At 46.2% G+C, this 24282-nt stretch overlaps 1 protein-coding gene across 8 annotated transcripts in view; it reads right to left on the bottom strand.

The window, feature by feature from the left end:
* Nucleotides 1-24282, bottom strand: part of ZBTB20 (zinc finger and BTB domain containing 20) — a 625639-nt gene that overhangs the window by 520314 nt on the left and 81043 nt on the right. For 7 of the 8 annotated variants that reach the window (XR_008446640.1, XR_008446641.1, XM_054043665.1 and 4 more), the window contains exon 2: nt 19862-19920. The gene's annotated coding sequence lies outside the window, so the exon portion shown is untranslated. The remainder of the gene's footprint in view (nt 1-19861; nt 19921-24282) is intronic. The other variant, XM_054043683.1, reaches the window with a different exon arrangement.

The following is a 24282-nucleotide window of genomic DNA, read 5'->3' as shown; positions in this document are numbered from 1 at the left end:
AAAAATCTAGTAAGGCATAATCCTGCAGGACATAATTACCTGAGTAATCCTTAATAACGTGAGCTGTCCCAAGTGAAGACCTTACTAAATAACGGTTGTGAAGGGCAGAGAATTATGAAGTTTTTATCATCTCCATTCAACAGATGGGGAAACTCAGGCACACAGAGGTGAAGTGACTTAACCAAAGTAATACACAATGCACAAGTGAAAGATTCAGAAATAAAACCCCATGAATCCTAGCTTCTTTTCTCATCCTTTGGACACAAGAACATCCTTCCTCTGACAATATATTTACATAGGTAAATGCAAACTCATCATCTGAAGATTTGTTATATTTTTATCATTATCTCAACATACTACACCTCTACCCCGCTATAACGCGGTCGTGGGGAGTGAAAAATCCCTACCGCATTATAGCTGAAACTCCGTTATATCGGGGTAGGGGCTGCAGGGCTCTGGTGGTGATTTAAAGAGCTCCAGGTTCCAGCCGCTGTGGGGAGCCCCAGGCCCTTTAAATCGCCGGTGGAGGCCCACTGCCACAGCCCCGGGGTAGGGGCGGCAGGGCTCCAGCGGTGATTTAAAGGGCCTGGGGCTCCCCGCAGCAGCCGGAGCCCTGGACCCTTTAAAGCGCCGCCGGAGCCCCGCTGCTACCACGCTATACGCGAACCCGTGTTATATCGGATCACATTATAGCTGGGTAGAGGTGTATTTCTTGATTGTATTGAAGAAGATGCTTATTAAACCATACCACAAGACCATCGTTGGAATCTTTAGGTTTGTCAGTTGCACGAAAAACCAACCCTTTTTCAGGACAAGAAATCAGCTAGTACATCTACAATGGTCACAATTCATTCCCAGGAGAAAAACGTGGTGATAAGTTCGGAGAAAAAAAAGAAAACACTTGTGCACTCTTTAGGTTGTGCTCCAGCAATCACCCCCAAAAGTGGTGTTCATTTAAATCACGCAGAGGCAGCTATGCATGAGAGACTGGACTCTGCAGGCTCTATCAGTGAGAAGTCAAGGATTTATCATACTTGCCCTGCTAATTAGCCAGAGTGCCATTGTGCTTCCACTAGCATCACTCAACTTTCTTTTTTAATTTGGTCTTTTTTCTGCAATGAATTTACATATTTCTCAGTCTCTCATCCTCTACTATGTTTTATTTATGATACAGACCTTCCTGATGGTAACTTTAATATGAAGGAGGTAGTAATTAGGGTCCATATCTGCTAGGTTAATCCCTTTCCCACACTGTCTGCAGAGAAGTTTAAGGTAAGTAACAGTTTACAGTCTATATTAGGCTTAATTATGCTTAATGAGAGTTACTGTCTCTCCTTACTAACTACACCTAAGTCTGTAGCTGTAGCTAGATAAGTTTGCTTCCCAACCTCATTCTGAAATGCTAATAGTGCCACTGTGCACTATATGTACGGTGCTTTAGTCCATAAAACTACTTCAGGAGAGCCAAGCAAATGAGGTACCTGTTTCAACACAGATGCCCTGGAACCAGTGCAGGTTTAAAACACTGTCATCTTTTTGTGAGGAGCAAGTTTCATTATCCAGCTCTTTAATGTATGCAGCACATTGAAAAAAAGAAAAAAATTACCCCCAAAAAGCTTCTCTTCCCAGTCTGTATAGCTGGTTCCCAGGAATGTCTCCTGTATAAGTTATTACCTCCTTTCAGTTCATCTAAATTCTAGTTCAATAAAACTGTGCTAACACTTAACACCTCTAAGGGAAATTAAAAAAATGTTTAAGACTTACTCTACTGTTCATCCACCATGGGTAGGCATCATGTGTAACTAAAATAGCTTTAGAGACAGGTTATAACTTCACCAAGATGCCTTAAAATCTTTTCAGATTAGAAATGGTCTCTAGCAAAATCCCAGATCCAAACACACTCAAGCTTTGGATGTTAATAACTAGGGTCTGTATCACAATGCTGTGGTTTGAGCCTGTGTTCCCTTAAGAGAAAAGTATGGATTTGGGGGTTGTTCCTTCATACTCTGCAATTTCACATTTTATCTTTCCTTCATGGCTTCATCTGTTATCCCTTTGGGGAAGTTTCTGTGATGTTGCTTATTTACATATTTCCAATAACCTATGAAAATGTAGGCCCTTTGACTCTTTGGGGTGCTTGGATGTCCCTTGTGGAGATTGACTTTACAAAGGAAATGTCTGAAAACAAAGTGCGTTTGTTTGCCATGAGAGATGGGGCCAGGATGATAACAAAAACTGTTCTGAAGCCAGAGAAGCTCATCCTTTTGATTTGTCCAGAGCATTCCAGAACGTGAGCTCCATATGTAGTTCATGTCAAATAAGTGTGAAGTTTGCTCAGGCTTAGCTCAGGATTTTTTTCTGCATGGTGAGAATTCTGCATTGGGTCCATGGGTTATTTCCTTACTTTTCCTGCTGACAAAAATTCATGAACAGAAAAATCTCTCTTTAGAAAACTCTGTGTTTAAAAATAAACAAGCAAACAGCTCATTCAAATCTCATATATAATCAAATAGTTCACTGTACTATTTAAATACTCACCTGTTATTTGTAGCTACTGTAAATGTATTGCCATTGCTAAATGTATTGTCTGAGCAGTATGTGAAACCTTGTAATTCCATTAAAGGTGGCCTGCATCAGTATCCTGAACTTTTTGGTGGGGAGTCAAAATCCAAACCCAAATTTCACAATTAGGGCCTCCCAGGTATTTCTCTAATATGCCAAACTGGAATCCAAAACACAAACACCTCTGTAATTTGAGGGAGGTTCGAAATACGCTCTCCTACTGCGACCCAGATTTTGCAACTCAGTCTGACCTCTGAATTGTATATTTGAAAAGAGCAAAACTTGAACATGCAGGACCAAGTTTAGCTCTGATGCTACACTGCTGATTGTGTTAGTGGCACTCACAGGGTACGTCTATACTCCACCTGGGAACATGCTTCCCAGCGCAGGTAGACAGACATGCGCTAGCTCTGCTCGAGCTTGCGTGCTTAACATAGTAGTGTAGCTGGAGGTAGCACAGGCAGCAATGCTAGCTAGCCGCCTGAATACAAACCTGCCCAGACCCTCTGGATAAATAAGTAGGGAGCTAACCCCAACCGGTACCCATGTTACCATAGATACACTGTTATTTTTAGTGTGCTAGCTCAAGCAGAGCTAGCGCATCTGTCTGCCCATGCTGGGAAGCACACTCCTGGCTGCAGTGTAGACGTACACATAGTGACAATGTGAAAACACCTGTCTGTGCGGTGACAATATGTGATTCTTCTTGCTCACGAGTGCTGATATCCAGATAAACACAGAATCTATTTTGTGAGATAAGAATTTAGATAGATAGATAGATAGATATACACACACAAACATATAGGATGTACATTGAAGTAGACAACAGATGTAGAAAGGGTCATTTTACTGGCTGAGATCAAAATCCAGCAGCCAGCTTAGTGTAATGACTTGCAATGCTACAGAATGACTATGCAGGTCTGGAAACATGAACAGCTCACCATTCCAAGACAGCATAATGAACGATCTGACTGGAGAATGAAAACATTCAGCACAACTGTCTAATGCTAGTTAAGGGAAAGTGCAAATTACTCCTCACCTGCTGCTGCCTTTCAGTTACTGGCTCTGAACCATAAACAAAACCCAGGCAACTAAACATTGACCCCCTGTACTATAGCAAAGGCCTAGAGAAACTAAAGTTACTTGCCAGCATCCAGAATTCTCTTTATATATTTTCTCCTTGGAAGTCCATGTGTGAAGCTCAGAACCATGGAAAGCAAATCATTCTAGGAGAGAGCCTCTTCACATATGCAGGTGGTCACTAACATTAGAAACACATGTAGGGCTTTTCTCTCTCTCAGAGAACTGAGGCTCTGAGGAGCAACAAAGCTAATTAGTTTCCCCCTTGCAATGTTGCTTCCATAGATCTAGATAAGTTGATGGAGGTTAGGTCCATCAATGGCTATTAGCCAGGATGGCCAAGGATGGTGTTCCAAGCCTCTATTGCCAGAAGCTGGGAATGAGTGACAGGGAATGGATCACTTGATGATAGAACGGTTACTTACCTTCTGTAACTGTTGTTCTTCGAGATGTGTTGTTCACGTCCATTACACATTAGGTGTACGCGCGCCGCGTGCACGGACGTCGGAAACTTTTTCCCTTAGCGGCTCCCGTCGGGTCGGGAGGGCCCCCCCCTCCCACCAGAGTGGCGCCCCGCTCCAGGGTATATATATCCCTGCAGACCCGGCCCCTTCGGTTCCTTCTTGCCGGAGACTCCGACAGAGGGGAAGGAGGGTGGGAAGTGTAATGGACGTGAACAACACATCTCGAAGAACAACAGTTACAGAAGGTAAGTAACCGTTCTTTCTTCTTCAAGTGATTGTTCACGTCCATTACACATTAGGTGATTCCCAAGCTTACCATTGGAGGTGGGTAGGAGTCAAGGTACAACTGACTGTAGCACAGCCCGTCCGACCACCGCGTCCTCTCTGGTCTGATGGTGGATCGCGTAGTGGGCTGTGAACGTATGTACGGACGACCAGGTGGCCGCTTTACAGATTTCCTGGATAGGAACCTGTGCCAAGAAGGCCGTCGAGGACGCTTGGGCCCTAGTCGAGTGAGCCCGGATCTCTGGGGCCGGGACGTTGGCGAGCTCATAACACGTGCTTATACAATGCACAATCCATGCTGATAAGCGCTGTGTCGAGATAGGCAGGCCTCTCATACGTTCCGCAGCGGCAATAAACAGCAGAGGTGTTCTGCGGAACGACCTGGTCCGCTCCAGATAGAACACCAATGCCCTCCGAACATCGAGGGTATGGAGGCTGCGGTGGCAAGGGTCCGTATGGGGTTTAGGGAAGAACACTGGTAGACAAATGTCCTGCCCCATGTGAAACTGCGAGACCACTTTTGGGAGGAATTTGGGGTGTGGCCTCAGTTGCACCTTATCTTTATGGAAAACTGTATAAGGGGGTTCTGAAGTGAGAGCCCTCAATTCCGATACCCTCCTGGCCGATGTGATGGCCACGAGAAACGCCACCTTCCACGAGAGGTGCATGAGGGAGCAAGTGGCTAGGGGTTCAAAGGGAGGTCCCATGAGCTTAGTTAGGACTAGGTTCAGACTCCACGCAGGGACTGGTGGGCGCGAGTAGGGAAACACCCTCTCCAGCCCCTTGAGGAATCGGGCTACTGTGGGGTTGGAGAACACTGACACTCCCAACTTCCCCGGGTGGAACGCCGATATGGCAGCTAAATGCACTTTAATCGAGGCGGGGGCGAGCCCCTGATGCTTGAGGTGTAGTAAGTAGTCCAGGATCAATGGAACTGAGACTTGCAGAGGCTGTATGTGCTGAGGCTCGCACCAGTGGGAGAACCTCTTCCATTTGGCAAGGTAGGTCGCTCTTGTGGAGGGCTTCCTACTACCAAGGAGAATTTGCTGAACCTGGTGAGAGCCTGTGTTCCGCATCGTTCAGCCAGAGAGATACCACGCTGTGAGATGTAGCGACGATAGGTTCAGGTGGAGTAGTCGACCCCTGTCCTGTGTGACTAGGTCGCGATGGAGCGGAAGGGTAATCGGGTTGGCTATGGACAATTCCAGCAGGGTCATGAACCAATGCTGCCGTGGCCACGCCGGGGCGATGAGAATAATTGTCGCCTTGTCCCTGCGGGTCTTGAGGAGGACCTTGTGGATGAGTGAGAATGGCGGGAAGGCATACCTCAGGCTCCCTCCCCACGGAATTGCGAAGGCATCTGCCAACGATCCCGGGCTGAGATTCTGAAACGAGCAAAACTGAGGGCATTGTCTGTTGTCCTTGGTGACGAAAAGATCCACCCGGGGAAAGCCCCACCTCCGGAAGATTGAATGCAGGACGTCCTGCCTCAAAGCCCATTCGTGCATGTGGTAGGATCGGCTGAGGCGGTCCGCTAACCTGTTTTGGATCCCTGGGAGATACGTTGCAATAAGATGGACCGCATGGGCTATACAGAAGTCCCATAATTGGAGTGCCTCGCGACAGAGGGGAGAGGACCGAGACCCGCCCTGCTTGTTTATATAGAACATGGCGGTAGTGTTGTCCGTCAGAACTGCCACGCTGTGACCTTCTATGGTGGCGTGGAAGGTCTGGCAGGCGAGGCAAACCGCCCTCAGCTCCTCCAGATTGATGTGAAGCAACCTGTCTTCCCTGGACCACAATCCTTGGATCCACAGTTCCCCCAGGTGTGCCCCCCAACCCAGGTCCAATGCATCTGTTACTAACGTCAGGGTGGGTTGTGGGGCAGCGAAGGGGATCCCTTCGCAGACCTGCTGTTGATCGAGCCACCAGCGGAGCGAGCTCAACACCCGAGCCAGGATCGTCACAACCAGATCCAAGGGGTCTCTGTTGGGGCGGTACGTTTGGGTAAACCACAACTGCAAGGGTCTGAGCCTTAGGCGGGCATGTCTGACCACATGCGTGCAGGCTGCCATGTGTCCCAGGAACTGCATGCAGCACCTTGCCGTTGACGTGGGAAATTTCTGGACAGAGCTTACAGCCCCTTGAATTGCCAAGAACCGCAACTCTGGGAGACTTGCCCGCACGGTCGCCGAGTCCAGGACTGCGCCTATGAAGTCCAGTCTCTGTGTGGGCGTTAATGTGGACTTGGGCACATTGACCAGTAGGTCGAGCCTGCCAAACATCCGTAAGGCCAGCATCACGTGAGAGCGGACCTCGGCCTCCGACCTGCCCGCGAGGAGCCAGTCGTCTAAGTACGGGAACACGCACATCCTTCTTTTCCGAAGGAAGGCTGCTACCACGGACATGCATTTTGTGAACACTCACGGTGCTGATGCTAGGCCAAAGGGCAGGACTGTAAATTGGAAATGGCGCTGGTTGACGGTGAAGCGCAGGAACCACCGGTGGGCCGGATTGATGGCGATGTGAAAATACGCATCTTCCATATCGAGGGCAGCGTACCAATCCCCCGGATCCAGGGATGGGATAATAGTTCCAAGGGAGACCATACGGAAACGCGTTCTGACCAGGAACTTGTTCAGTTCACGCAGGTCCAAAATGGGACGGAGGCCCCCTTTTGCCTTGGGAATCAGAAAGTACCTGGAGTAGAATCCTTTTCCCCTTAGGTCTGGTGGGACCTCTTCCACTGCTCCCACTGTGAGGAGGGTCTGCACCTCCTGCATGAGAAGTTGCTCGTGAGAGGGGTCCCTGAAGAGGGATGGGGAAGGGGAATGGGAGGGAGGGAGCGAGGAAAACTGGAGGGTATAGCCCGCCTTCACCGTGCGCAGGACCCAGCGGTCCGATGTTATGCGCGACCATGCCCGGTAGAAATGGGACAGGCGGTCTTTGAAACTTAAAGGTGGATCCGGCATGGGATGTGGTACGCTGTCCTTGAGCGTAACTTCAAAAGCCTGGTTTATTCCCTGGCTGCGGCTTGCCCTGGCCATGACCTTGGCCTTGGTTAGGCGTATTGTTACGTCTTCGCCTGTTATCCCTGCCACGACGGCGGTACGGTTCGTGCCGAGGGCGAGGGTGGTACTGCCTCTGTGGTGGCTGAGGCTTAAAGGGCTTGCGCTGTGTCACTGGGGTATGCATTCCTAACGACTTTAGGGTTGCTCGCGAGTCCTTGAGGCTATGTAGCCTGGCATCCGTTTGGTCTGAGAACAAGCCTGACCCTTCAAACGGGAGGTCCTGCAGGGTGGTCTGCACCTCTGGCGGGAGGCCAGAAGCCTGTAACCATGCCGAACGCCTCATCACTACCCCTGATGCGATTGTCCTAGCCGCTGCATCAGCTGAGTCGAGGGAGGCCTGCAATGAAGTTTTGGCCACCGCCATCCCCTCGTCCACCAGGGCCGTGAACTCTGGACATGTGTCCAGAGGTAGGGATTCTTTGAACTTGGAGACTGATGCCCAAGAATTAAAATTGTGCCTATTTAGAATCGCCTGTTGATTAGCAATCCTCAGTTGGAGGCCCCCAGACTAGTAGACTTTCCTCCCGAATAAGTCCAATCGTTTCGCCTCCTTGCCCTTGGGCGCAGGGGCTTGCTGGCCATGACGCTCTCGTTCGTTGACTGCAGAGACTACCAGCGAACAAGGAGATGGGTGCAGAAAGAGGAAGTCAAACCCTCTAGATGGGGCAAAGTATTTTCTCTCCACGCCTCTTGCAGTTGGTGCACTGGAGGCAGGCGTTTGCCATACCGTCTTATAGTTAGACTGGACTGTCCGTATAATCGGGAGAGCGACTCTGGAGGGGCCCTCCGGGCTCAGGATGTCGACCATGGGGTACTCCTACTCTACAGTCTTCTCCGCTTGCAAGCCCAGATTGAGGGCTACCCGGCGAAGCAGGTCCTGGTGCGCTCGCTGATCAATCGGGGGAGGGCCAGACACTGTCGTGCCCGCCACTGCCTCATCCGGCGAGGAGGAAGAGATCGGGGCCTTTTGCCCATCCTCACCTTCCTGCAACCCGTCATCGACTGGTTGTTCCTCTGGGGCCTGTCCCATGGTGTGGGACTGGGACGGTACTGTGCTCGGTGCCGAGTCCACTCCCTCCCGCTCTTGCGGTCTAGAGATTGTTGCCTCCTTGTGAGAGGGCGGACGGTACCGCGGAGAGCGGGATTGGTACCCTGATGGCCCAGATCTCGAGGCCCTAGATGGGGGCCCTTGTTGGTGGTAGGCCCAGGGTGTCCAGAATGGCCATTGGCTTGGTTGGCCCCATTGGGGATGACCAGAGGCTTCATAGTCTCTACTAGCCTGTGCCCTGTGGGCATACCCGCCGTACCAGCCCGAGTCAGTCTCCGACACCACGGTCGGTGATCTAGAAGGCCACGGCGGAGCCGTAGAACGGTGCCGGTCCGGGTTTGGGGAGTAGCGTCTCCGCGACCACGACCTGGAGCAGCGTCTCGCCGACCTGGACCTGGATCGGTACCGGTGACCACGGGACCGGGAACGACTACGGGTGGTCGGTCTCGGGGAACGTGTCACTGACGCATCCCGGTGCCAACTCGCATATGGCTGCTGAGTCGGTGCCGACCTCTTACTGAGGCCCAACGGTTGTGGCGCTTTCTGCGCGGAGGGCAACCGGGAGTCCACCGAGGCGGAACTCGACCGGGACCGGTGCCTTGAACGGTGCCGGGATGGCGACCGTGATGGGCGCACCATCGCCGGCTTGCCTCTGGGTGGCAGTCTCGGCGGAGTGTCCTTAGTTTGTGGAGGGCCCTCAACGGACAATGCAATGAGGTCTTTTGCTGCCTCAAATGTGGAGGGCTGTTCCAAGAGCTCCTCCAGCCCTTCTTCCTCACTCGACGCGCCTATCCCGGGGCTCGACGGGCCTTTCGGCGCCGGAGCCACTACCGGGGCCTGTGCCGTGGCCGTGCCGGCCTTAGGCGCACTCGAGGTCTTCGCTGGCGCTGCCCTCTTATGCGGGGAGCGTCCTCAGGCCTTGGGTTGGCCCTTCGATTTTGTCGACAAAGACGACCGGTGCCGTAACTGCCCCCGTTGGGTCAGTGCTGTGGGCTTCAGGTGACCTGCCGGCGCCGGTCCCCGAACTGATGTCGGGGCGCTCCGCACTGAGGCAGACGGTGCCGTCAAAGTGGAGGGCTGTAACGCCATCTCCATGAGCAGCTGCTTGAGGCGAAAGTCTCTTTCTTTCTTAGTTCTGGGCTTAAAGGCCTTACAGATCTTGCAGCGCTCTTTCTGGTGAGTTTCCCCCAGGCAGCGGAGACACGAATCATGGGGGTCGCTCAATGGCATAGGCTTACGGCACGTGGCACAAGCCTTGAAGCCTTGGGCGTGCGGCATGCCCCGCCGCCCAGGACCGGTGCCGGGGTTGACCAAACAACCACAGCAAGAACTTCAAGTACTTAATGAACTGTTAACAGCTAAGCTAAACACTAACAACTAAAGAACTGATAACTGTTGTTCAGATAACACTAATGACTATGCTAAGGGACACTCTCAGACGAGAGACAGAGTTGTTCCAACGCTGCCACGGACGGTAAGAAGGAACTGAAGGGGCCGGGTCTGCAGGGATATATATATATATACACCCTAGAGCGGGGCGCCGCTCTGGCAGGAGGGGGGGGGAGGGGCCCTGCCGACCCGACAGGAGCCGCTAAGGGAAAAAGTTTCTGACATCCGTGCACGCGGCGCGCGCACACCTAATGTGTAATTGACGTGAACAATCACTCGAAGAAGAATACCTGTTCACTCCCTCTGGGGCACCTGGCATTGGCCACTGTTGGAAGACAGGATACTGGGCTAGATGGACTTCTGGTCTGACCCAGTATGGCCATTCTTTTGTTCTTATTTCTATCCTCAGAGATTAGCCAGCTGTAACAATACACCCTGGGAAGAAGAATACTTACAGATGAACCACATAGCAGCCCAACAAGGGGCATCTCCCAGACTTCCACAGTGGACATGGGTGACGATCCTATTTTTTGTCGATTCAAGAGTCCCAACAAGACTAATCCTCCCAACATATATCCAGGAGACTCTACCTGCTGGTGTGCTGAGACCACTACCTATCATGCTAACCAATACTGTCCAGTTGTTTCCTTATGGTACACCCTCAGTCTGTCTCTTGTCTGTATCCATCCATGGTCTATTGTCTTATATTTAAATTGTGAACTCTTCAGGGCAGGGACCATCTTTTTATTCTGTGTTTGTACAGCGACTAGCACAATGAGATCTTGGTTCATAACTAGGTCTTCTAGCAATTACAATAATGCAATAACATAATAATAATAATCATCTGCTTAATTAGACTCTTCAGTACAAGATTCAAAGACCTCCTTTGATCACCATCATGATAAGGACTAGATGCGTCTAGTCTTGATTGAGGAGCTCATCTGGAAAATTTACCATTTTCTGGTCTGTGGAATTCCAAGGAGGCTTATGTCATATATTGGAACTCGAAGCTAGATGCACAAACAAGGTAAAATTCACCCCCAAGATGCCTATTATATGTTTGCATATTAGCAAAGAGTTTGGGGCTGAGGTGTCATCTTTTATCACAGAGTAATTAGACTGCAGGAATTTCTCTCTCTTTATACTGTTGGTGAGAGGCACTTATAAGGGAAGGCTGTCAGAGTGGGGCTTTGAGTCCTTGGGACATAAAGCCTAAAGAAGCTGAGCAGTTCCAACTCTCAAAGAACATAGCAAGCACCATTATGAGATCATTTTGATGTGCCCATATCTAGCTCTGCAAAGATACTTTAATGCAGAGAAAAGAAAAGTACTTTTCATGCTCAAGGACCCAAGTTCTCTCCTTTTTGGTGGCCTGGGGTCATTACTTCAGGATTTTTATTTTTTTTTAAACCCATCCTCTGGACTGACTACCAAGGTTACTGTTGTTGGTCTCTTGCCAGCAAAAATTAAACTAGTTTTCAGCTGCCTGTCTTCCTCCAGGAGTTTCTGACCACTTCCCAGCATCTTCTCTTCCACCTTTAAAGGATCTCTTCTCCTCTTCATACAAAGGGACATATGCATTGAAGATCCATTAACACTAATGAGAATTATGCACGATAAGACTCCAAGCACTTGGAAGGGAAAAGATAATATAGACTTTACCCGTTCTAAGGATGAAAGCCCAAATGCAGCTCTGAGAAAACATCTTCCACTTAACCCTGTAACATGCTGCTGCCATTTCAGTGGTCCAGCCCACACACATGTTGGATTCTTGATGTCTCCAACTCTGCCATCTGCCATTTTATTTGCTTCTTTCTTTCTTTCTGTCTTTCTTTCTTTCTTTTTAACCCTGTTGTTGATAGCACTAGTGTGGTGACTGCATAACTTGAATCAGCCTTGACTGAAAGTCTTACAAATTAACTGGGCACCTGGAGGGTACACTGAATAACATTATAACACTGCCACATAGGTCCTTGAATCAATTCCAAGAAGTAAATAACTGTCTGTTTAAAAAGAGAGAAAGGAAAAAAAAACATAACTCATCCAGCCAGTAAAAGATACGGCTGTTGAAGTTGGTGGGATGCAGCAAAATGCTGAAAGCAAAAATCCCAGACCTCCTGCAGGAGATGTTTGACCTGCCTTTTACAGCAGCTCTCTCTGTCAAACCAAGTTCTTATATTGGTAGCCACAACTGCAGTGTCTGAATGCCTGGTGGTTCTATCGATGCTCCATCAATAACACTTGCTCAGTGAATAGCAAAAAAGCCACTTGCCTGAGCTGATTGAAGCTAGTTTGCTCCATGCAGACACCACATCAGCTAAAGGGCAACTATTCTTACACCTGGGCACAGGCATCTTAGTAACAAAAAGACTGCTTGTTACTGAATGATTTCTCATCCTTGCTGTTGCAGTACATGGAATCACAGAAAGAGATGACTGAAAGGAATCAAGTGCACCAAAGTCTGTTCACCCTGCACAAATGCAAAGGGTCATGTAGGCCACACCCATCTGACACTAAGAGACAGTCTGTGGACCAGAGGAAGATGAAAAAACAAAGTTCTGTGAAGGAAAACTCCATCCTGACTTATAATCTGGCAATTAGTTCAATCACGTGCATGTGAGCAAGGTTCACTGTGGTTAACTATCTAATTCCCAATAGACCCCAAGTTTCCATTGATATCCGAGTCATAGTCCACAGTTTTCCCTAATCCCAGTGGTTTGAGTTCTGGTAGATTAAGACAGAAGTGTTGTCCTGTTCACTGCACAAGTGCCAGCTCACAATCCTCAAAAACCAACACAGCTCAGGGGCAACTAATCCTAAGATGTTCTCTAAGTCAGCCAAAACCTTAGCATCCTGTGATTCCATTCTTCCACTAAAGTTGGATGAGGAGCAACATCACAGCAGAGTTTTGCATAAAGAGACCAAACATTTTTGCATGTGGTTGCAGAAGTAGCAAGGAGGGGGGTAAACCTTTTTTTCCCCAAAAGACAGACAGGTTGACAGAGACTGGCACAGCTCTATTAGCTTTACCGGAACATATACTGAAGAAGGCTGCATATATGCATATGTGTAAACAGAAATACACACACACAATGTTGAACTTTGTGTCGGTGGCCCAACTGCGGTTGCCCATGTTCCCTAGGCAGTGATTAGTTATGAGGGAACAGGAAAAAGTTACAATGTAATGATTAACTAGCGCACTGGGCTATTATTCATGGCAGGTAGAACAGCAGCAGCCACCGCAGCAAAGCTGGTGGCCTCTCCCCGACAGGCAGTCCTGCCAATCTTGGCTGGATGCTTCGAACCAACCAAGGTAGGAAAAACAGCAAACTCCAGTGCCAGCAAAAGTAAGAAGCCGATTTCTCCATCTCGCATATGAGGAACAAATCTGCAGGGATGACAACTTTCCCTTTAGATTGGCATACCTGATGTTTACAGGATGTGACAAATACCGATATCACTATTTACCAACTATACATAGCAACGTTATTGATACTCCCTATCTAGAATTACCCCCTACACTGCTGCAAGTGAATGACTTTAACGGTAGCTGGCAAGTATCAATGTCAATAGGCGTGGCTATGGTGCCAGGGCTTGAACAGATGGTCAAAGTGTGTCTATTTAACTGAGGGGATAGTCTGTGGATGCCTCTAACCCTGATCAGCCAAAACCAAACATATCACAGCCACTCTTCTTCACTTTGTTTTTTTACCTGCACCTCACAGCCAACTATGGAACAAAAGGAAGACAATCAAAGAAAGCCAAATCAGGGAATTCATAACCCTTAGTGCAACCTCTCCACCAAGAACTTTTTAAGAATTATAAAGCAGTACATTAAGGGGAATCTCACCACAAAAACAGCTGTACTTGTCCCAGGGTTATCTCAGAGCACAAACACCCAGCACTAATGTCTCATCTCCAGTGTTAGGAAGGTGGAGTCAATCTACCCTATTCTAGCTTTATCAGTGATTTAACTTTCTGAAGCTATGCAGAGTTACATGGACAAACTTCTAAGTTACAGCTTTATTTTTTATTTTCCAACAGAAGCTTTGGCTGTTTATTTAACAAGACCTTGAAAGAAACTATTTACCAAAAAGCAAATTCTTCCTTCAACAAACTCTCTCCCTCTGAAAGGCTTTGCTCCGAGTGTGGATTATTCATTTACTTTAATGATTTTAAAGAGGCAGTGTTAGGATGGGGAGGAGTGAAGAATCCACAAGACAGAAGTAGTTTCTAGAACTAGTTATTATAATAAAATGTTCTGTTGTATATGCTCTGTCTCAAATTTGCTCAAGGAAAAAATTAGTATTTTAGAAGCCATTTTTTCAAAAGGAGCATTGTTGGAGAATCTGGAAGCTGCTATGCCCATGGTATCTCTTGAAGAGCACTATATGATGGGATTTGTCCTACATGGTCAGGTCATCTCATTCTGATCACAAACAGAGCAATAAATAATTCCTTTCTCTTGCCTTCAGAGAAGCCTAAAATGTTGCTCAGTAGGTTTCCGGTATAGGGTGGTATTTATGTGACCATCACTTATTTGCACTGTAGATACAGTGCAAATAAGTGATGGTCACAGAAGTGATGGTCAGATACAGTGCAAATAAGTGATGGTCACATAAGTGATGGTCACATAAACACCACCCTATACCGGAAACCTACTGACCGCTATACGTACCTACATGCCTCCAGCTTCCATCCAAGACACATCACACGATCCATTGTCTACAGTCAAGCCCTAAGATACAACCGAATTTGCTCCAACCCCTCAGACAGAGACAAACACCTACAAGATCTTTATCAAGCATTCGTAAAACTACAATACCCACCTGGGGAAGTGAGGAAACAGATTGACAGAGCAAGATGGGTACCCAGAAATCACCTACTACAGGACAGGCCCAACAAGGACAATAACAGAACACCACTGGCCATCACATAAAGCCCCCAGCTAAAACCTCTCCAGCGCATTATCCATGATCTACAACCTATCCTGGAAAATGATCCTTCACTCTCACAGACCTTGGGAGGCAGGCCAGTCCTCGCTTACAGACAACCCCCCAACCTGAAGCAAATACTCACCAGCAACTACACATCACACCACAGAAACACCAACCCAGGAACCAATCCCTGTAGCAAACCTCGTTGCCTATTCTGTCCCCATATCTACTCTGGCGACACCATCAGAGGACCCAACCACATCAGCCACACCATCAAGGGCTCATTCACCTGCACATCCACTAATGTTATATATGCCATCATGTGCCAGCAATGCCCCTCTGCCATGTACATTGGCCAAACCGGACAGTCCCTCCGCAAAAGAATAAATGGACACAAATCGGACATCAGGAATGGTAACATACATAAGCCAGTAAGTGAACACTTCAATCTCCCTGGTCATTCTATTACAGATTTAAAAGTCACTATCATTGAACAAAAAAACTTCAGAAACAGACTTCAAAGAGAAACAGCAGAACTAAAATTCATTTGCAAATTTAACACCATTAATCTGGGCTTGAATAGGGACTGGGAGTGGCTGGCTCATTACAGAAGCAGCTTTTCCTCTCCTGGAATTGACACCTCCTCATCCATTATTGGGAGTGGACTACATCCGCCCTGATTGAATTGGCCCTGTCAACACTGGTTCTCCACTTGCGAAGTAACTCCCTGCTCTCCATGTGTCAGTATATAATGCCTGCATCTGTAACTTTCACTCTATGCATCCGAAGAAGTGAGGTTTTTACCCACAAAAGCTTATGCCCAAATAAATCTGTTAGTCTTTAAGGTGCCACCAGACTCCTTGTTGTTTATGCAATGGCAGGGAAATGATTACGTGAGATTCCATGTCTATTATACATATGGATGTATTGAACACAGTGACCAAGTTACAGGGGAGAATTCAGAGAGCCACAATGAAATACACAACTGAGGCTGATAATCAGAATGGAAATAGAAGCCTTTTATAAAAATCATCTGAACAGTCAAATCTCTCTTTCTGTCTCTCTCACACATGCACACACACAATGTTGTGCTTCCCCTCGCTAACTGTTGTCTTTGGCCCATCTAGCCAATTGGTTAATGGATGCACATGCCATAAGGTCATACCTTAGGAGACATAAGAGTGTGGGGGGTTGGACATTGTTATCTGCAGACATTTGCAGAGGGAGGGAGCAGAAGGGAAGAGGTATTGAGCTTGGAGACTTGTGGAGTATTTTCTTACCTTGAAATGTTATCACATGTTTAAATTTGACACAGGACACCAGAGCAGAACACCCCAAAAGTTTGGATTCTAATTTGTACTTCACAGCCCTCCCCTCCCCCCGCCCCCCACACACCTCTGTATATAAAGCCAAAACAAAAGCCCTGGCTCCAAACATCCCTAAACTTTGAAAATGTTCTGTTCTGGATCTCAAGTAAAAACTTGTCACCCAGTCATAGGTAGTATTCATTAAGGGTTCTGTAATCAGTTGTGTAGCAAATTAAACCACGTTCCATATATCCCCAAAAAATAAAAATAGGGAAACGAGTGAATTAGGAGTTCATACCACCCACCCCTACAGCATACTGGAGTCTTAAAAATCAAGGGGAAAATTTATTAGATGTGTCTGGAAAACAAGAAAACATCTTCCCTGGGCAGCTTCAAATCCCAGAAATCTCCCAGTTTTCAACAAGTATTCCTGCTCTTTGATCATACTTCCATATAGATTTATAGCTCATCTGCACTGCAACCGTGCTCCTTGTAATTAGAGAGATAAAAGCGGGGAGAATTAAAGGGGTGGGAAAACAATTCTGCACTATGTTGGCCACAGTTGGTGCCCAGATCTTTGGGCTGCTTGCTTTAAAATACAAGTTGTTGCTGAGGTTTGATTTAAGAATCCTGTCAGTTTTGACATTCAGGTGGAAGAACTGCTGCTGGCTCCTGAACAATCTGCATATCGTATTACTAAATAAAATGTCTGAGGTATATGTGAAGAAATTATAAGCGAGAGTTCATGCACTCCATACCACACTTATGCACACACTCCATACCCCCACACACACACATCTGTTGGATCTCCTGTCTCTCTTCCACCTGCAATGTAATCTGCACCTTACTTCTCCGTAATTAATTATATGACCCATCCTTTTCTAGCTGGAAGATTTAACCGTGCTTGTAAGGAGAAAAATGATAACAGTCCATTCTTCTTCATGCCTTACAGTTAAGGACCTACCAAAACTGTGGATTTTTGTGGATAAATAGAAATGCAAATTTTGCTTCTCTCAAACTGCCAGATGATTGGGGAAGATCCCATAAACTTAACACATTTTAATAAATATTTTCCTACACTTTCAGCAAAAAAAAGAAATTAAAAACTATGTCTCCAATCCTGCAAACACTCAAACGCTTGCTTAACTTTAAGCACTGTGATTAGTCTTATTGAGTTCAATAGGACAACTCACTCTGCCTAAAGAGAAGCACACGTGTAAGACTTTGCAACAAATTTTGTTAGCAACAATTAAATACATAGGACTAGAATGAGTCTTTAGGCACAGTCTTGCATAAGTGGTGAGGAGCAGATGCAACCACCCCACGGGGAGCTCAGGAAAAGAATTGTCTTTCAAAGTGTAAATTCCCTGCCTTGTTCCTGGGGAAAGTAACTCACTAGAGCAATTTAACAGATTATCAGCTTCTTCCATGGACCAGCCACCAAAGGTAGGAGAAGAAATGTAGGGTCCCCCCATTTCCCATTCCCTTCCTGATCCTTTCTTGACAAAACACACCAACCACACAGACCTGGCTCTCCCTCTCTATACCCATCTACAGCCAAGATGTACAAGAATCAGGGTTAGGGTTGCCAACTTTCTAATTGCACAAAACCCAACACCCTTGTCCTGCCCCCTGCCCTGAGGCCCTGCCTCTGCTCCACCCCTTCTCTGATGCCCCACCCCCCACTCACTCCTGCCCCCCTCCCTCCGTCGCTTGCTCGCCCCCACCCTCACTCACTTTCTTCACTGGACTGGGGCAGGGTGGGTGGGATGATGCGGGAGGAGGTGAGGGCTCCAGATGGGGGTGCAGGCTCCAGGGTGGGGCCAGAAATGAGTGGTTCAGGGTGCAGGAGGGGGCTCTGGGCTGGGGTAGGGGGTTGGGACACAGGAGGGGGTGTGGGCTCCGGGAGCAGGCTCAGGGCTGGGGCAGAGGGTTGGAGTGCAGGAGGGGATGTGGGGTGCAGGCTCCAGGAGAGAGTTTGGGTGCAGGAGAGGGCTCAAGGCTGGGGCAGGGAATTGGGGTGCAGGATGGGGTGTGGGGTGTGGGCTCCGGGAGGAAATTTGGGGTGGGAGGGGGTTCTGACCCGGGGCAGGGGGGTTGGGATGTGGGCTCCAGCCGGGGCTTGCTTACGTCAGGCGGCTCCCAGTCAGTGGTGCAACGGGGCTAAGGCAGGCTCCCTGCCTGTCTTGGCTCTGCATTGCTCCTGGAAACAGTTGCCATGTCCGGACCCTAGATGGAGGAGTGGCCAGGCAGCTCTGCACAGTGCACGCTGCCTGCCCCCACAGGCACCGCCCTCGCAGCTCCCATTGGCTACAGAGGCGGCACTCAGGGTGAGAGCAGGGTGTGGAGCTTCCCTGATCTCACCTGCACCTAGGGGCTGCAGGGACATGCCGGTCGCTCCTGGGAGTGGTGCTGACCAGAGCTGCCAGGGCCCCTTTTTGACTGGGCATTCTGGTCAAAAATTGGATGCTTGGCAACCCTAGTCGCGGGGGGTGGGGAGGAGGGAGGGGAGGAAGTGGGTCTTCCCCCTATTTATGATCCTATGCCACAATGCAATACCAGGCCACAAGTCTGGCCCTTACTTCTAAAACAGTGGAAATGTATGCTGCAAATGCTAATTACAGCAGGGCAAATGACTGATAATTTAAGAGAGAGAAGGTAGGTGAGGTAATATATTTTATTGGACCAACTTCTGTTGGTGGAAGTGACAAGCTTTCAAGCTTCACAGAGCATTTCTTCAGGTCTGGGAAAGGTAACCAGAGTGTTACAGCTAGCAGTATAGTTAACCAATTATACTTTTTAATATGTTCCTGAATTATCTATGCATTATTCTCTTAAATTTGTTATTGAAAATTATTTGAATAATTTTTAGTCTGTATCTCATTGGTGAGCAGATCGTTACGAATACTTACATTCAAAAGACAAGATGTTTTTACTGGGCAATAAATCATATGTTTCTGTTTTCGGACAGGATGAGTAGCTCTCAGCATCTTGTTTCAAGAGCAAATACTTATGAATGATAATTCAAAAGTTGCTTTCTGTGAATATTCTCTAATATTTTCTTAAAATATGCTGTTTTCACAGACAGACCTGCTTGTAAATTTGTTCACTCAAATATTTGTTAAAAAGGACAGGAACACTGCAAAACTATATTGTGTTTACGAAGTTCACATTTTAATAAGTAGGAAGATTATCAATTTTTAATATTGCCAGTGCTTTGTTATACACAGTAGTAAAATGACTGAATATTTTAATTAGTAGTTTAGACCTTATTCACTCCTCAGTTAGGCAAAACTCTTACTGAAGGATTCTTGACTGAAAAAGGAGATGCAGCATTTGTCTCACTGAATTAATAAAACTTAAATATATACATTTATATTATTATTGCACCATGATCAATCTTTAATACTTCTGAAAATCCCATTGAATTCCTAATATTTGTGAACTTGTATTGTGTAAATTATATACATTAATGTTTATGGTGGTTTCCAATTTATAATCTGTTCTTGCATAATTTCTGCCAAAATTTGCAGAAGTTTCCAAAAAGTTGTTGTAATTTTTTTATTCTCTTTCTCCTGCCCCAGCATCCCTCCTGTTCTTCAAAGTTCTCATTTTTGAGCTCTCTAAAAACATCAGCCTGAGTCTGCTAAGTAAATAGCATTTTCAAGTATATACAATGTATACCTTTAAATATCCAGAAAATGTTGCTTAATGTTACCTTTTCTCTTCCGACTCCAAAGGGTTAAGAGCAGCTCCTAACACTTCTCTTTTATGCTGCTGTAAAGAAAAGAAATGCTTATATTTAGGGATTTACTCAGACAACACCTTGAGTTTTCATAACGTGCACATGACTCAGTGTTCAGTTGGAGAAGTAGGTGGCTCACTGTGTATATATCAACATATATCCATCTGTTGGAATAAGACAAAACAAAGTCCTACACATTCACATTCAGTATGCAGGTGAAGAACATGTAAATAAGAAGTACTAGTAATGAAAACATCACACCACACATGTACTTTATAGGGAAAAAGTTGCACATGAATACCATATTATCTAGGCATTCACAGAGACTCCAAGGCTACAAATCCCTTCACTTTTTTTTTTTAAGTGGGGTTTTATCATCATTAGGGACAAAACAAATGCTTGTCATAACCAAAATTATACCACTTACTCTTGCCTTTCAGAAGCATTTTTGGGAAAAGTTACAAGTAAATACTTTTAATAGTTCAGGAGTTAAAAACATCACACATTTTCAAAATTGAAGAACTGGAGTCTAATGTTTTATAATTATACATATATAATTTATAAAAGACTTTGTTTTAACCTTGAAACTTTAAGATATCTAGATAGCATCAAAGTTGTTAGTACTACTTATCATAATGGCCAAAATTTTCAAAACTGGGTGTCAAAAACTAGGGGTAGATTTTCAAAGGCACAAATGAGAATTACACACACAACTCACAATGACTTGCAATGGGAGTTAGGTCCCTAACTGCCCTTGAAAATTTCCCCCCAAGTTCCTAAATCAATATTGAGGCATCTAAATAAAAGTGGCCCAATTTTCAGATGTGCTCAGAACTCATCACTCCAAGCAAGGTAACAATTTTCCATTGCCCAAACACCTGAGACTCTTCAGAGGAGTCCAATGCGGCTGCTTAGCCTAGTATTACAGCCCTGCCATTTAGAAGTTACTACATTCAAGTTCTGAGAATTTTATTTGTCTTAAATTTTTGTTAGTAATAATCCTCCCAAAATGTTATGTCAGCAAAAATTCACACAGCCCATGGAAAGAACCTTCAGTATGATAGAGCTATAGGATTAGCACAAAGCTCAGTAACCCCATTATGATTCACTGAAGATTCTCATATCCTTTTTGGAGGGAAAAATCAGGGGGAAGGGTTGGCAAGTCCAACACATCCACCTTACTAACAACCTGATTACAGCACTAGAGTTTTTCATCATGGTAGGAAGGCATGGGAACGCACAACTGGTTCCCAACTAGTATAAAACAGTTATATTCATGGCCAGCTTATAAACAACAGTAACCATGCAACTGCACACACAAAATGTGTGAAAAGTCATATTGGACATTCCAACTACAACCTTAACGCTGGCTGGATCCTAACTGCTCAAACTTTGCAAAGGTTTGGATCTAGATCTGGATCTCAACTTTTCTTCCCTGTTCCATCTGCAGCTGAAACTTCTTATAACTACAAAAGTGATGTGTTAGGTTTGTAGACAGAGTTAAGGCTGGTATTAGACTGTGCTGTATGAATTTTCTCATAAACAGATGGAGTATTACAGTCTTTACTTACACTACATCTTAACTGATCAATGCTTATATTTTATTAATGGTAAACATCCTTGCTATATAGTTTTTGTAATTGCTATTTTAATTGACAACCTAAGTTTACATTAACAAAACTTTATGTTTGTGATGAACACTGAGTATTTAAGATACTGAGACACAAAGTCCTACTGAAATTGCAAGGAGTTCAAAGTCACAAGCCATTGGCTAGATTTTCAGTGCCAGCCCTAACTTCTGCGATTTTTTTTTTTTACCCATAATTAATTTTTCTCATATTCCTGTGCCCACAGTTAATTGCTGGTACAAATCTTGCCATTTAGATACCTCAGTATCTAATAGCACCCACAAAATGGTAAATGGGGATGCAAAAAGGTGAGTGATATTTAGGGGATCAGGTCCAGTCTCCTTTCAAAATCAAGTCCCATATAGCAATCAAAAGTTAATTTTCAGTAGATTTTGCAATGCTGTCTCATGTTTGACTTACTTAGGGTTACCATTCGTCCAGATTCTGCCGGACATGTCCGGATTTTTTGAGTTAAAAATAGCATCCGGGGGGAATTTGTAAACGTCCGGACTTTCCCCCCATGCAGAGTGCGCGTGGCTGACAGGGCAGCCGGACGGATCCTGCCACTCGCACGGGGCTCTGGCAGCCAGAGCCCCTCCTCCGCTTCCCCCTCCCCTCCCCTGCAGCTTGAAATCACTCCCCTCCTCTCCCTGCATTCGCAGATCGCCGGCCGGCCGTTCGCATCGGGCTTCCGGCAGTCTGGAGCTCCTCCCCCGGCTTCCCCTCCCCTGCTGCCTAGTGCATCACTCCGCAGCACTCTGTTCTGAGCGGCACGGTAAGGGGGCCAGGGGGTCGGAGAAGGGGCAGGGAGGTTCTGGAGGGGGCAGTCAAGAGACAGGGAGCAGGGTTGGATGGGTCGGGAGTTTGGGGGGGCTATCTGGGGGTGTGGATAAGGTTTTGGGCAGTCAGGGTACAGGTAGGGGGTAGGGTCCTAGGGAGGCAATTAGGGTGGGGGAGTCTCAGGAGGGGGCAGTTAGGGGACAAGGAACAGGGAGGCTTAGGTAGGGGGTGGGGTTCTGGAGGGCAGTTAGGAGCAGGGGTCCCAGGAGGGGGCAGTCAGGGGACAAGGAGCGGGGGGGGGGGCTGGGGGTTCTGAGGAGGGCAGTCAGGGGGTGGGAAGTGGGAGGGAGTGGATGGGGGTGGGGCAGGGCTAGAGCGGGGCTCCCTCCCCCAACAGTGTCCTCTTTTTTGATTGTGGAAATATGGTAACCCTAACTTACTACCTCCAGATTGCAAGGCATTAATGATCCGCATATAGGCGCCAAGCAGGCAAACACATAGCCTTTGTAATTTGCTGGAAATGAATGTATTTACAAGAACAAACTCAATGAACTGAACTCACTGATTTCTAAAAGATTAACATATTGGATCGAGATATACCCAAACACAGGAGGCACACAGGGACCCAAGCACATGCCTAAACAGTCAATGTTCTATAACAAAACAGAGATCAATTAATCTAAGCAAATTACATATTGATATAGTCCATATAGATAACAGTAACATACTGTGTTAAACTGAATTTTTCACTCACAAGCAGTAACAGACTATATGTTTGTTATATTTTATTGCTTCCTTTTCATACTAATACCAAAATAAGTTGCGTGGCATAATTGACATAAACCATAAATGGTAAATGCTTGTGACCTTTACTTACAGTACTGATAAAAAGTTTATTCAATGAATTGCAATCTGACCAAGAGAGACTAAGATAAGCTTAACCTTTCAGTTCAAGAACATCTGTGTTATTTATGTTTGCTCTAGAGTTTACTGAGATTTCAGCATGACTGAAATGGGGGAGAACTCTAGAGCATGATAATTGGGGATTCTTCTCTCCCTTTAAGATTCTGTATTCAGTAGAGTATACAATTTCCACTCATATTTGTATCACTTCAGCACAATTCTTCATCTAGCAAACACAATCATCACACATGCAAACCATTTTATTCAGTGTTTTGGGGGGAATCACTATTGATCATGGCAAGAACACAGGAACCAAAAGGATTTCAGCCAATGATTTACTGTGTGACCACAAGCAAGTCACTTGGCTCTTCTCACACTTCAGTCAACCCAACATGAATATTAGGTAAAAGCAAGACTTCGCCAAAATGGAGTATGCATCAGAGGTAGGACCTTTCTTTTCAAAAAGATGTTTTTGTGAATTTAGTACTCATGCAGCTTTGGAGTTGAAATCCTGTAGCCTGAGAACAGATATAGTACATATTTCCTAACATAAGCTCACCACTGTGCCTCAACCTTTCACTGGGGAGGCCACTTCCAGTGGTTAGACTGTGGACTAGTTAAGTCTCAATGGCTGATACAGCCGCTTTTATGGGGCTACAAACTATAGGCCAATTACTACCAACCATGGTAATGATTTTTTTGGTACGGACACTTGTCCACTGAGAAATAGACTGAGATCCATCTAACTCATTTCAGAAGTTAAGCTTTTCTGACTGAATAAAAATTAAAATAGACTATCAATTCGCTAGTGCGAATCTACCATGTTCAATGGTAGTGTCTGGAAGATTTCAACAAGTAGACTGCCAAACGTAGACTTGACCTGCTGAGTACAAGACAACTAACTTTTGAATCTGAATTGGCTCAGCTGCAAAAGAGGAAGTTTGGTATGCTTACATAGGAAGTTTAAAGGAACAATTCTCAGTGTTACAAGTCTGTTCTCAGCGTACAAAAAAATTCTTAGAAAACAGGCCATTCAGTTCCCTGTGCCAGTCTAAATTCCAACTGAAAAAGCCTATTTATCCA

Source organism: Malaclemys terrapin, chromosome 1, assembly GCF_027887155.1.
Source record: "Malaclemys terrapin pileata isolate rMalTer1 chromosome 1, rMalTer1.hap1, whole genome shotgun sequence".
Classification (NCBI taxonomy): domain Eukaryota; kingdom Metazoa; phylum Chordata; order Testudines; family Emydidae; genus Malaclemys; species Malaclemys terrapin.
Note: the sequence above shows the minus strand (reverse complement) of the source record. Positions and strands in the feature narration are given on the sequence as shown.